Here is a 13,117-nt window from a genome sequence, read left to right as displayed (position 1 = left end):
TGGATGTGTAACAGTTTAGCCTTGTATGAGAAGGATTTCCTTCTCGGCTCAGTCTACATGGGGGCCCACGGTAATAGTGGATAGGAGGTTAGTTGTGTACTTCACAGGATATAGGTAGTGATTCCCCCTATATATACACATAATCATGGATACTTACTTATATTTGGCGCCTCTTTTGAGGTGATATAGGTTTCCTGGGCAATTCTGTGATATACTTTAAATTTTGGCCTCTATCTGCCCTCAACACACTATATGCCTCTTGTATATTAGATTTGTATATCTCTCTACCTTTCCTCTGTGTCTGGTGTTGGTCCAGGCGGTCTTCAGGCACTACTTGCACTTTTGATTGCATTTTGCACATGTCTGCCTTCTTGTCCTTTATGTCCTTTCTAATAAAGAAACATTTATATTAAGATAAAGGATCTTTTGGTCGTGTTTTTGTGGTTTCCACATCCATGTTTAATGTATATTAGCGACTGATCCATGACGGTTCTATATCTGGGCACCAGTGTGTTATGATTTTATACTTAATATGCTCATATACACCTTGGTTATTGTATTTTGTCAATACTGTTCTGTGTTTTGCACAGGGTCTCACCTAGGTCTAATGGACTACAGGGCCAGGGAAAAATCCTGGCTGGGGCAAGCGGATGAATTCTTTGGACAGGATGGGACAGGTGGTGCACGGGCTTGCAATCACAGGAATGATGTTTTATTCGAATCTACAAAGAAATTACTTGTCAAGCGTACTAAAATTTGGTGGAATAGAATTTTTCTTGAAAAGTATATTGTCAAGGGCATGATACCGAGGGGTCTACGAGTTCGGGTATTACCCACTTTCCCCATTGATGACAGTGAATTTGTGTCTGGTTGGGAGGACGCCTGCGGGACATGTTCAGTGGCTCTAATGAAATTACTGGTGGACCACAATACTAAATCAATCAATGGTCTGGATAAGGAAATAGATCAGGTGTTGATAGATCTTAGAGCTAATTGTACGAGTGAACAATTGAAAGGATATGAAGATGACCTTGAAAAGTTGGTTGATATGGTGGTGAAGAAAATTAAGGATACACAGGCTTCTAAATTTAATAGAGATCTTAAGGACTACCAAGAGAAGGTGGTCTACCAGTGGAAAAGATATTCTGGGAATTCGTCATCCTTACATCGGAGTGTTTCCAATACTTCCATGTCTTCGCTTGGCACCCACTCTGAGGCCTCTACTTCTTCAATAGTTACTCGGTCCAAGGGCAATTATGGGCGGATGAAAAATCACAATTTCCGCACATATAAAAGGATGAGAAATTATTCGGCGGAAGGCCCAAGTAGGGATAATAAGGTAATCAATTTGAGTAACCATATACTCACTAGATCTGATTGTGCATTACTTTATAAAGGCCTATCATTTTCACCAACAGCTGGTTTTGATAGATTTACGGCCATCAAGGACCTGCATATTTTTGCTAGGTCCTTGTTATTTAAACGGTATTTCTATGATGATAACTTACATAAATTGTTCCCTACAGAAAAAGAACAATCAGCCCTGAGGATCCTTGAGGAACTGGCTGAGGAACACGTGTCCACGGTGGGAGGTAAGATACCTCCATCCTTGCAGATGCGCTCCAAGAAGTTCCCCCCTCTCTCGAATTGTAGTGTCATAGATTTATTCGTGAAGGTGGTCAGCAATGAATTTTTAAAGGTGCCAAAATATATCAAAATTGACAATCTAACTAGGGAGGAGAGGTTACGATTGAGTTACTTGAAGAGTCTCCCCGATGTAGTGGTCAAGCCGGCGGACAAGGGAGGAAACGTCGTCTTATGGCCGAAAACGATGTATGAGAAGGAGGCCATGCGACAGCTCTCCAATGATGTGCATTACAGGAGGATGACGTTTAATCCCTTGTCCGCCTTTTGTACACAGTTGAAGGGGATTCTCATTAGAGCGAGAGAAGCTGACATCATTTCCGGTGAGCTTTGTACCGCATTAATAGTAGCTGAACCTTTGGTACCGACTTTTTATCTCCTCCCTAAGACGCATAAGAACATGCAGATCCCTCCGGGAAGACCTATAGTTTCGGGGCGGGGGGGCTATTTGGAGTGCGTCAACAAGTGGCTGGACTCCCTCCTCCAGCCGCTTGTGGAGGAGTTACCTTCCTTTCTCAAGGACACGAACCAGTTGTTGCGGAAAATGGATGGCCTTACGTTGGATGATGATACACTTTTAGCCACTATGGACGTGGAATCGTTGTACACGAGCATTCGCCATAGTGATGGGCTACGAGCAGTTAAATTCTTTCTATCAACATCCAATTTTTCCCCTGACCTGCGGGCCTTAGTTATGGAGGTCTTAGAGTTCTCCCTCACGCATAATTTTTTCACGTTCAGGGGGTCCTTCTTCCTGCAGCTCCAGGGGACGGCTATGGGGGCGGCCTTTGCACCTTCCTATGCCAACCTCTTCCTGGGGTTGTGGGAGAGGGACCTCCTGATGTCAGATCGGCTGTCATCTATGGAGCGCGTCCCTCTGTGGACGCGCTACATAGATGATATCCTGGTGATCTGGCAGGGGGATGCAACTTCGCTTGAGGGCTTTATTTCTGAATTGAATGGAAACAGCCTCAATATACATCTTACTGCCAAATTTGACAGGGATAGGGTGGAGTTCCTAGATGTCCTATTGAGTAGAGGTGTAGAGGGGACTATACAAAGCACCATCTATAGGAAGCCTACTGCCACTAATATGCTCCTGCACGCGTCCTCCTCACATCCGACACATATGGTGCGGTCTGTACCAGTTGGCCAGTTTTTGCGTCTCCGACGATTATGCTCAACTGAGGTGGAGTTTGAAAATCAGGCAAGGGATTTGAAGGGTCGGTTTGCAGAGAGAGGATATAGCAATAGATCTATTAAGAGAGCTTATTTACGAGCTAAATATAGTAATAGAAACTCTCTCTTGTATAAAACGAATGTTGAGCCTAAAAAACCAGATGTAGTGAGATTTATTACTGACTACAATGCACGATCAGAACAAGTAAGGAGGATTATCGATAAATCTTGGAACATCTTGAAGACAGACCCGATTTTAGCCAAGATCATTCCCGAGAAACCCCAAATAACATTTAGGCGGTCTAAAAATTTACGGGATCATTTAGTTCGGAGTCATTATAGAGGGGATTCCCCCGGGACATTTTTGGATGAGTTTAATCGGTCCCGGAAGGGGGGTAGTATGGCATGTGGCCGCTGTGTGGCTTGTATTAATATGGTTAAAGATGACACTTTCATGGATTCTTCGGGACAGAAACAGTATAAGATTCTTAAAAATATTACTTGCACGTCCCGGAATGACATCTATTATGCCACATGCCCTTGCTCCCTGATCTATATCGGACTTACTACACGACAACTGAAGGTTCGGATAAGGGAGCATGTCCTGGGTATACAAGCCGCGGTAAGTGAAGATGATATCCATCTGCTCAAAACACTACCAAAGCATTTCAAAATACATCATAATTGCGATAGTAGTGGCTTGAGAGTTAAAGGCATTGATATGGTGGATGTGGGGATTCGGGGAGGTAAAATATCTCAAAGATTAGCCCAAAAAGAAACTCGTTGGATATGGACTCTCAATACGGTATATCCAAAAGGATTAAACGAGAGTTTATCCTATATTCCATTCCTGTGAGGTGGCTGTCCGGCACGGGACGGTGCTGGTGCATATGTGTGTGCAGCAGTGCTTGTTTTTATCCTTTTATTTTCAGTATTGTTTTTTAATTCTTTGCTCGTTTTTTAGTTTTTCACTTTGGAGTCATTCTCGGTGTTCGTATATACCGCACCTGGTGATGTGACTGAAGTGGCCAAGTCATTCTTGATCATTTGTGGGAGAAGTCGAGAAGATGAGTGATGTGAAGTCGGACACATTCAAACCAAGAAGACCCTACAATTTGGATGGTGGAGGTGTTTTTCCATCGACAATGAACTTGATACTGATAATGGTCTATTGGGACTCTAATGTATACAGTATTTTTGGAATTTTGTACTTTCGTGCATGATAATTATTATTTTGCATGTATGAACTCTGTTTTTGGTTTTTTGTTTTGACACTGTTTTTTTCTTTTGTTACTGACATATGCATATGTTCATTTACATTTAGAGATATGGCCCTATTTAATCTGCATCATTATTCCATTCATTGATGCTGTATAGGGGTATTTATTGTATACATTTGTGTGTCGCATGCTTGTTAGTTAAATCAGCTTAATTTTGGAGCACATGATGTATTGATATCTCCACAGTTGTCCCGGGTGGGATACCTATTGTATCCCAGTTGGGACATGGATAGCGGGGATTTGTTTCCCCGTTTAGAGATTATATGTGAAGATTCTCTGGATTTTTTTGATACAGTACAACGTAGTGGGATTGATCATTCTCTTGGGATGTGTTGTGAAGTGATGATTGTTTATGGGTTTAATCATTATTTCACTTTCTCCCCCCTCCCGTTTTTGGTCACATTGTCCAAACATTTTGGTTTAATGCGGCATGTTATATGCTGGTATGGCGGTATTCCGATGTTTTGGCCCCTTACTATGTGTTTTTTAACATTGTGCACGTTTGCTTTAGGCTTTGCCCTGTATAAAAATGGCCGCCGTATGATCACTGGGTTGCGCAGGCGCGCTCGCCACTCCTGTGTGGGTTGGTGCTCCGCCCATGTCGGGTGCCGGATCACGTGGGCCCGCGTAGATCCGGACGCGTCATGGGTAGGAGGCGCCACCCATCGCGGGATGTGCCAGAGACGCGCCCGCACCACTTCCGGTAGGCGCATATAAATACGGGCCATTAGTGCGGTACACTTATGCCCCCTGAGGAAGGAGCAATCGGCTCCGAAACGCGCGTTGGGGTGACCCCTGGACCACCTGGGCTTTTGAGGACTGCATTGAGGTATGTTGGGGGTGGTTTCCTCCCCTATGGATGTGTAACAGTTTAGCCTTGTATGAGAAGGATTTCCTTCTCGGCTCAGTCTACATGGGGGCCCACGGTAATAGTGGATAGGAGGTTAGTTGTGTACTTCACAGGATATAGGTAGTGATTCCCCCTATATATACACATAATCATGGATACTTACTTATATTTGGCGCCTCTTTTGAGGTGATATAGGTTTCCTGGGCAATTCTGTGATATACTTTAAATTTTGGCCTCTATCTGCCCTCAACACACTATATGCCTCTTGTATATTAGATTTGTATATCTCTCTACCTTTCCTCTGTGTCTGGTGTTGGTCCAGGCGGTCTTCAGGCACTACTTGCACTTTTGATTGCATTTTGCACATGTCTGCCTTCTTGTCCTTTATGTCCTTTCTAATAAAGAAACATTTATATTAAGATAAAGGATCTTTTGGTCGTGTTTTTGTGGTTTCCACATCCATGTTTAATGGGTTTGTTATATGAAGAATAATAGTTGGATTTCATTAGTTTTGCGAATTTTTCGTATTCACTGAATAACTCCGATCTAAGATCTATTCTTAGTTTAAGAATCTCCGAGTGTATATTTGGTGGAGGAGAGGATGAATTTTGTAATATTGCTTCCAATTTTTGTAACTCTAATTGTATGGTACGGATTTTTTCTTTGGAAAGTTTTTTTTTTTTGTAGGCCAGATATGTCATAACCCCCCTAATTACTGCCTTGTGCGCATTCCAAAGGGTGAATGGGCAAATGTTGTTTATATCATTTTCTATGAAATAATTATTTAAGGCTTTTTCAATTTCTTTTTTAAATTTTGGGTTGAACAACAGGGATGAGTCGCATCTCCATTGGGATCTGAACTCCGCCGACCTACCAAGGAAAATTTCTGCAACAATTGGAGAGTGATCAGAAAATGTTTTGGGGAGAATTTCAATTTTCTTAAATTTCGAAATTGAGAATGTATCTGTCAGAAACAAGTCAATCCTAGCGAAAGACTTGTGTGCCTCTGAGAAATGGGTATATTCCTTAGATGATGTATTTAAACATCTGAATACATCTAGGTATTCATGGTTGCAAAGCCAATTTTTTAATTCAGGAAATGATGAGCGAGTGAGAGAGGTGGAATCCATTGCTCCATCAGGAACAATGTTGAAATCACCCACCAAAACAATAACACCTTTTTTTACTTCCTGGATTTTTCTATCGAGACCATTGAAGAAACGCATTTGACCGTTACATGGAGCATAAACATTCACAAGTGTCGTTAGTTGATTGTCTATCAGACAAGTAAGAATCAAATATCTGCCCTCGTTATCAGAGTATTCGTTAATGATTTCGAATGAAATAGTGTCTTTAATTAGTATGAGGACTCCTGCTCGTTTCTTTTCATTAAGAGATTTGTATATATATGGGAAATTTTTATTCTCTATCTTGGGGTGTCCATCCCTAGCCAATTTCACCTCTTGGAGGCAAATTATATCTGCTCTGCTGCCCCTGATCTCCCTCCACGCGAGATACCTCTTAGCGGGACTATTCAATCCCCTCACATTGAGTGATAATATCTTAACCATATACTAAAGAATACAAAAAACAAGAAACAAAAACGGAAATATAAACTGAACAATAAACAGGAAGAGATTACCACAATCTTAGGTAAACTTCCTAAAATGGGGAAAAGCTCGTGAAACTCCGCAGGAAGCCTCCTGCATACAAATAATGTAAGTGATATAGCAATTAAAGTTTGCATTTTTCACCCTGGAGCCTCATCTCTCTTGTCCAAGGATTTAAGAAAATTTTTCCCCTCTTGTGGAGATAGGATTACTACTACCTTCCCACCATGAATTATCAAAAGCTTAGTAGGGAACCCCCACCTATAAACCACACCCTTTTGTCTCAGAATTGTCGTAACTTCATTAAATCCCTTCCTTGTTTGGATAGTTTCTTTTGAAAGGTCTGCATATGATTTGATGTGATCATAGGGGTGGGGAAGGTGTTTATTGGTCCTAAAATAGTTTAAGAATTTTTCTTTGGTGGAGTAAAAATGGAATCTTAAGATAGTGTCCCTAGGGAGCTCAGCCGAGATAGATGCAGGCCTCGGGAGTCTGTGGATTCTATCTATCATTAGTTCTACCTCAGGGATGGATGGCAGAATCTTGATTAAAATCTCTTTAACATATTTTTGTAAATTGTGCTGGTTAATTTTTTCCGAGATCCCTCTCAATTTAATGTTGTTCCTCCTACTGCGGTCTTCTAGGTCGGCTACTTTATTTCGTAAAAAAAGGATTTCTTTTTGGGCATTAGTTTGTTGTTTTTGAATGGAATCTGAGGTTTTCCCTAGAGCTTCTAATGTCTTTTCATTATTGTCAATCCTAGTGTTAACTGTGTCAAGATTGGATTGTAGACGGTTTACATGTTTATTCAGAGAGGACTCAAAGCTTTTGTTTAATGCTAGAATTAAGTCTTTAATATATTTTTCAGAGACCCCTCTTTCAGAAGCCTGGAAGTTTTCCAGACCCTCATGTCCACTGCTACTAGCCTCCTCCTCCTCCTCTACAAAACTATAGTCTTTTCTGGGTCTACTTTTTTCTGGACTGTGAGATGGAGAGGCTTCGTAGTATTCTTCCTCGTCTGACAACACAGACCTACCCTCCCCTTTAGACTCATCTCTTTTAGATTTTCTATTAACAGAGGTATCCATTATTGATTGGATGTTATCCAACTCTTGTATCATTAAAGTATGGGAGTCACCCTTTTGTCCGATTTCAAATTTAGTAGGTTTTTTGGGGGAGGGAGGGGGGCTAATGCATATAGCTTCATCTAGATTAGTCATATCTTGTTTGCGCGTGGACTTATCTTTCTGCTGTTTCGCTTTATTGTTTTTCTGACTCATTTTTTTTTTTTTTTTTTTTTTTTTATATAATTATAAAGCTTTCACTTGAATTTTCTCCAAAAGTAAAGTAGTTGCAAACTCATCCTTTTAGAAACTTGTTTGGGCTGTTGAGAGGAGTAAAAAACCATCAAAAATTTCAATCCTGCATGATTTTACCAAGAAATGTGATTCTTCATTCAAAACCTGATTTTTGCTATCGGGCTCTATTGAATAGTGAATGTTTTGAATTTTCTCCAAAAGTAAAGTAGTTGCAAACTCATGCTTTTAGAGACTTGTTTGGGCTCATGAGAGGAGTAGAAAAACATAAAAAATTTCAGTCCTGCATGATTCTACCAAGAAATGTGTGTTCATTGAAACCGCTGGTTTTTGATAGTTTGGGCCCTATTGAATAATGAATGTTTTGAATTTTCTCCAAAAGTAAAGTAGTTGCAAACTCATCCTTTTAGAAACTTTTTTGGGCTGTTGAGAGGAGTAAAAAACCATCAAAAATTTCAATCCTGCATGATTCTACGAAGAAATGTGATTCTTCATTGAAAACGCTGGTTTTTGCTATTGGGCTCTATTGAATAATGAATGTTTTGAATTTTCTCCAAAAGTAAAGTAGTTGCAAACTCATGCTTTTAGAGACTTGTTTGGGCTCATGAGAGGAGTAGAAAAACATCAAAAATTTCAGTCCTGCATGATTCTACCAAGAAATGTGTGTTCATTGAAACCGCTGGTTTTTGATAGTTTGGGCCCTATTGAATAATGAATGTTTTGAATTTTCTCCAAAAGTAAAGTAGTTGCAAACTCATCCTTTTAGAAACTTGTTTGGCCTGTTGAGAGGAGTAAAAAACCATCAAAAATTTAAATCCTGCATGATTTTACCAAGAAATGTGATTCTTCATTCAAAACCTGATTTTTGCTATTGGGCTCTATTGAATAGTGAATGTTTTGAATTTTCTCCAAAAGTAAAGTAGTTGCAAACTCATGCTTTTAGAGACTTGTTTGGGCTCATGAGAGGAGTAGAAAAATATCAAAAATTTCAGTCCTGCATGATTCTACCAAGAAATGTGTGTTCATTCAAACCGCTGGTTTTTGATAGTTTGGGCCCTATTGAATAATGAATGTTTTGAATTTTCTCCAAAAGTAAAGTAGTTGCAAACTCATCCTTTTAGAAACTTGTTTGGGCTGTTGAGAGGAGTAAAAAACCATCAAAAATTTCAATCCTGCATGATTCTACCAAGAAATGTGATTCTTCATTCAAAACGCTGGTTTTTGCTATTGGGCTCTATTGAATAATGAATGTTTTGAATTTTCTCCAAAAGTAAAGTAGTTGCAAACTCATGCTTTTAGAGACTTGTTTGGGCTCATGAGAGGAGTAGAAAAACATCAAAAATTTCAGTCCTGCATGATTCTACCAAGAAATGTGTGTTCATTGAAACCGCTGGTTTTTGATAGTTTGGGCCCTATTGAATAATGAATGTTTTGAATTTTCTCCAAAAGTAAAGTAGTTGCAAACTCATCCTTTTAGAAACTTGTTTGGGCTGTTGAGAGGAGTAAAAAACCATCAAAAATTTCAATCCTGAATGATTTTACCAAGAAATGTGATTCTTCATTCAAAACCTGATTTTTGCTATTGGGCTCTATTGAATAGTGAATGTTTTGAATTTTCTCCAAAAGTAAAGTAGTTGCAAACTCATGCTTTTAGAGACTTGTTTGGGCTCATGAGAGGAGTAGAAAAATATCAAAAATTTCAGTCCTGCATGATTCTACCAAGAAATGTGTGTTCATTCAAACCGCTGGTTTTTGATAGTTTGGGCCCTATTGAATAATGAATGTTTTGAATTTTCTCCAAAAGTAAAGTAGTTGCAAACTCATCCTTTTAGAAACTTGTTTGGGCTGTTGAGAGGAGTAAAAAACCATCAAAAATTTCAATCCTGCATGATTCTACCAAGAAATGTGATTCTTCATTCAAAACCTGATTTTTGCTATTGGGCTCTATTGAATAGTGAATGTTTTGAATTTTCTCCAAAAGTAAAGTAGTTGCAAACTCATGCTTTTAGAGACTTGTTTGGGCTCATGAGAGGAGTAGAAAAACATCAAAAATTTCAGTCCTGCATGATTCTACCAAGAAATGTGTGTTCATTGAAACCACTGGTTTTTGATAGTTTGGGCCCTATTGAATAATGAATGTTTTGAATTTTCTCCAAAAGTAAAGTAGTTGCAAACTCATCCTTTTAGAAACTTGTTTGGGCTGTTGAGAGGAGTAAAAAACCATCAAAAATTTCAATCCTGCATGATTTTACCAAGAAATGTGATTCTTCATTCAAAACCTGATTTTTGCTAATGGGCTCTATTGAATAGTGAATGTTTTGAATTTTCTCCAAAAGTAAAGTAGTTGCAAACTCATGCTTTTAGAGACTTGTTTGGGCTCATGAGAGGAGTAGAAAAACATCAAAAATTTCAGTCCTGCATGATTCTACCAAGAAATGTGTGTTCATTCAAACCTCTGGTTTTTGATAGTTTGGGCCCTATTGAATAATGAATGTTTTGAATTTTCTCCAAAAGTAAAGTAGTTGCAAACTCATCCTTTTAGAAACTTGTTTGGGCTGTTGAGAGGAGTAAAAAACCATCAAAAATTTCAATCCTGCATGATTTTACCAAGAAATGTGATTCTTCATTCAAAACCTGATTTTTGCTATTGGGCTCTATTGAATAGTGAATGTTTTGAATTTTCTCCAAAAGTAAAGTAGTTGCAAACTCATGCTTTTAGAGACTTGTTTGGGCTCATGAGAGGAGTAGAAAAACATCAAAAATTTCAGTCCTGCATGATTCTACCAAGAAATGTGTGTTCATTGAAACCACTGGTTTTTGATAGTTTGGGCCCTATTGAATAATGAATGTTTTGAATTTTCTAAAAAAGTAAAGTAGTTGCAAACTCATCCTTTTAGAAACTTGTTTGGGCTGTTGAGAGGAGTAAAAAACCATCAAAAATTTCAATCCTGCATGATTCTACCAAGAAATGTGATTCTTCATTCAAAACGCTGGTTTTTGCTATTGGGCTCTATTGAATAATGAATGTTTTGAATTTTCTCCAAAAGTAAAGTAGTTGCAAACTCATGCTTTTAGAGACTTGTTTGGGCTCATGAGAGGAGTAGAAAAACATCAAAAATTTCAGTCCTGCATGATTCTACCAAGAAATGTGTGTTCATTGAAACCGCTAGTTTTTGATAGTTTGGGCCCTATTGAATAATGAATGTTTTGAATTTTCTCCAAAAGTAAAGTAGTTGCAAACTCATCCTTTTAGAAACTTGTTTGGGCTGTTGAGAGGAGTAAAAAACCATCAAAAATTTCAATCCTGAATGATTTTACCAAGAAATGTGATTCTTCATTCAAAACCTGATTTTTGCTATTGGGCTCTATTGAATAGTGAATGTTTTGAATTTTCTCCAAAAGTAAAGTAGTTGCAAACTCATGCTTTTAGAGACTTGTTTGGGCTCATGAGAGGAGTAGAAAAACATCAAAAATTTCAGTCCTGCATGATTCTACCAAGAAATGTGTGTTCATTCAAACCGCTGGTTTTTGATAGTTTGGGCCCTATTGAATAATGAATGTTTTGAATTTTCTCCATTTTCAATAACTTTATTGAAATTTTACATAAAGTTAACAGTATTGTTTTTACAGCATATTATTGACGGTAGGGTTCAGGATAATATACAAAATAACAGTAATGTATTACATTGAGTAGATCAGTAGGAGTAACAATACACCTAATAATATAAACACTTAACAGTAGTGTGATAAATTGTCAGAGAACCAGGAGATAATCTTATAATAAACTAACGTAATGAGTTACATTGTTTTCTGTTTTAAGAGAGTAAAGCGCGTTTTTACCAGATAAATTCAGAGAGGAGAGATATCAGCAATAAAAATAAAAAAAAAATCACATAGTGGGAGAGACCAAGAGCAGTTCAATTAGGAGAAATTCTGATCAGAGGTAAATCTCATCCAAGAATTCCACCTTTTGCTATATGTACTGAAGTAGTCATTTGCCAAAGCATGGCTTTTTTCGTATGAGCAATGTAATGACATCTTGTCTACAATATCACTAATTTTGGGAGTAGCCTCTTCGTTCCATAAGGATGCTATGGCATTTTTAGTTATTAGAAAAAGGTGGATAACTGTTGGGATATGAGATGTATGAATCACTTCTAAACCTATGGACAATAATGCCATCTGTGGCGTAAGGGTGATGTTCTGTTTAGTCAGAATATTAATTGTTCTAGAGATTTCTATCCAAATGGGCCTGATTTTAGGACATTCCCAGAATACGTGTAATAGTGTACCTGTGAATCCGCAATCTCTCCAACAATCTGGGGATCTACCTGGGAACATCCTGGCCAGCTTCACAGGAGTATAGTACCATCTAGATGTCAGTTTGTAAAAGGATTCATGTAGAGATGCGCAAATGTTGGATGAATATGTCTGTTTGAGAGCCAGCTCCCATTGTTCCAGAGAGAATAGAGTATCAAAATCGCTCTCCCATTTAATCATATATGAAGTTTTATCTCCAATATCAGAGCCGTTCAAAAAATCATATATATTTCTTGATCTCCAATGGACCTTAACATTAGGATTGCAAAGTAGCAAACTTGTAGATTCTGTAATGTAAGATTTTTTTTTCAAAAATTTTGAAATATTTTTCTTAATCGAGGGAAGGAGTTCCAAATCCTGGCAAGAAAAATTATGTTGAGATATTAAATATTCGTTGCTTATAAATTTCTTACCATCGAACAAATCCCCTATCACCTTAATACCAAATTTTATCCAATCTTTCGGGATTTTTTTATCCATTAGTAAACCAAGAAATTTGATAGGAATATTTTTTAATTGAACGTATCTCTGGCTTCTGTTTCTCTTAACCTGCGACTTAGCCAGTTGCTTCCATGCAGAGAGAGTTGCGGAGATTATTGGGGAGTCATAACGTAAAGGAGTAGATGACCCCAAACACTCTAGAATTGCGCTTAAAAGAGTTTTGTTTTTATTAAAATATGTCTCGATTTCTACCCAAGCTGGGACGTTATTTGAATTAACCCAAGAAAAGGATTGTTTTATTAAATTGGCATAGTAATAATTGATTAAATTTGGAAGGGCTAGGCCTCCATTGACTTTGCTTCTGTATAGTATATGGGAAGCCACTCTCGCCCTTTTCTTATTCCAAACAAACTTATTTATAATAGACTGAAGTTTCCTAATAAATTTTAAGGGAACAAGCAAAGGTATTGCTCTAAA

At 38.3% G+C, this 13,117-nt stretch overlaps 1 long non-coding RNA gene across 1 annotated transcript; it reads left to right on the top strand.

Annotated features, from left to right (window-relative positions):
• The first annotated feature begins 1,099 nt into the window (after positions 1–1,099).
• On the top strand, positions 1,100–3,926 carry LOC141072880 (uncharacterized). Its single transcript, XR_012226893.1, has 3 exons — positions 1,100–1,339; positions 1,527–1,592; positions 3,788–3,926. It is a non-coding gene; the product is annotated as an uncharacterized lncRNA (long non-coding RNA).
• The last annotated feature ends 9,191 nt before the right edge of the window (positions 3,927–13,117 follow it).

This window comes from Dendrobates tinctorius, unplaced genomic scaffold, assembly GCF_039654945.1.
Source record: "Dendrobates tinctorius isolate UK_male_01 unplaced genomic scaffold, ASM3965494v1 ptg000293l, whole genome shotgun sequence".
Lineage (NCBI taxonomy): Eukaryota > Metazoa > Chordata > Amphibia > Anura > Dendrobatidae > Dendrobates > Dendrobates tinctorius.
The sequence above is the reverse complement of the archived record's forward strand: the minus strand, read 5'-3'. Positions and strand labels throughout refer to the sequence as shown.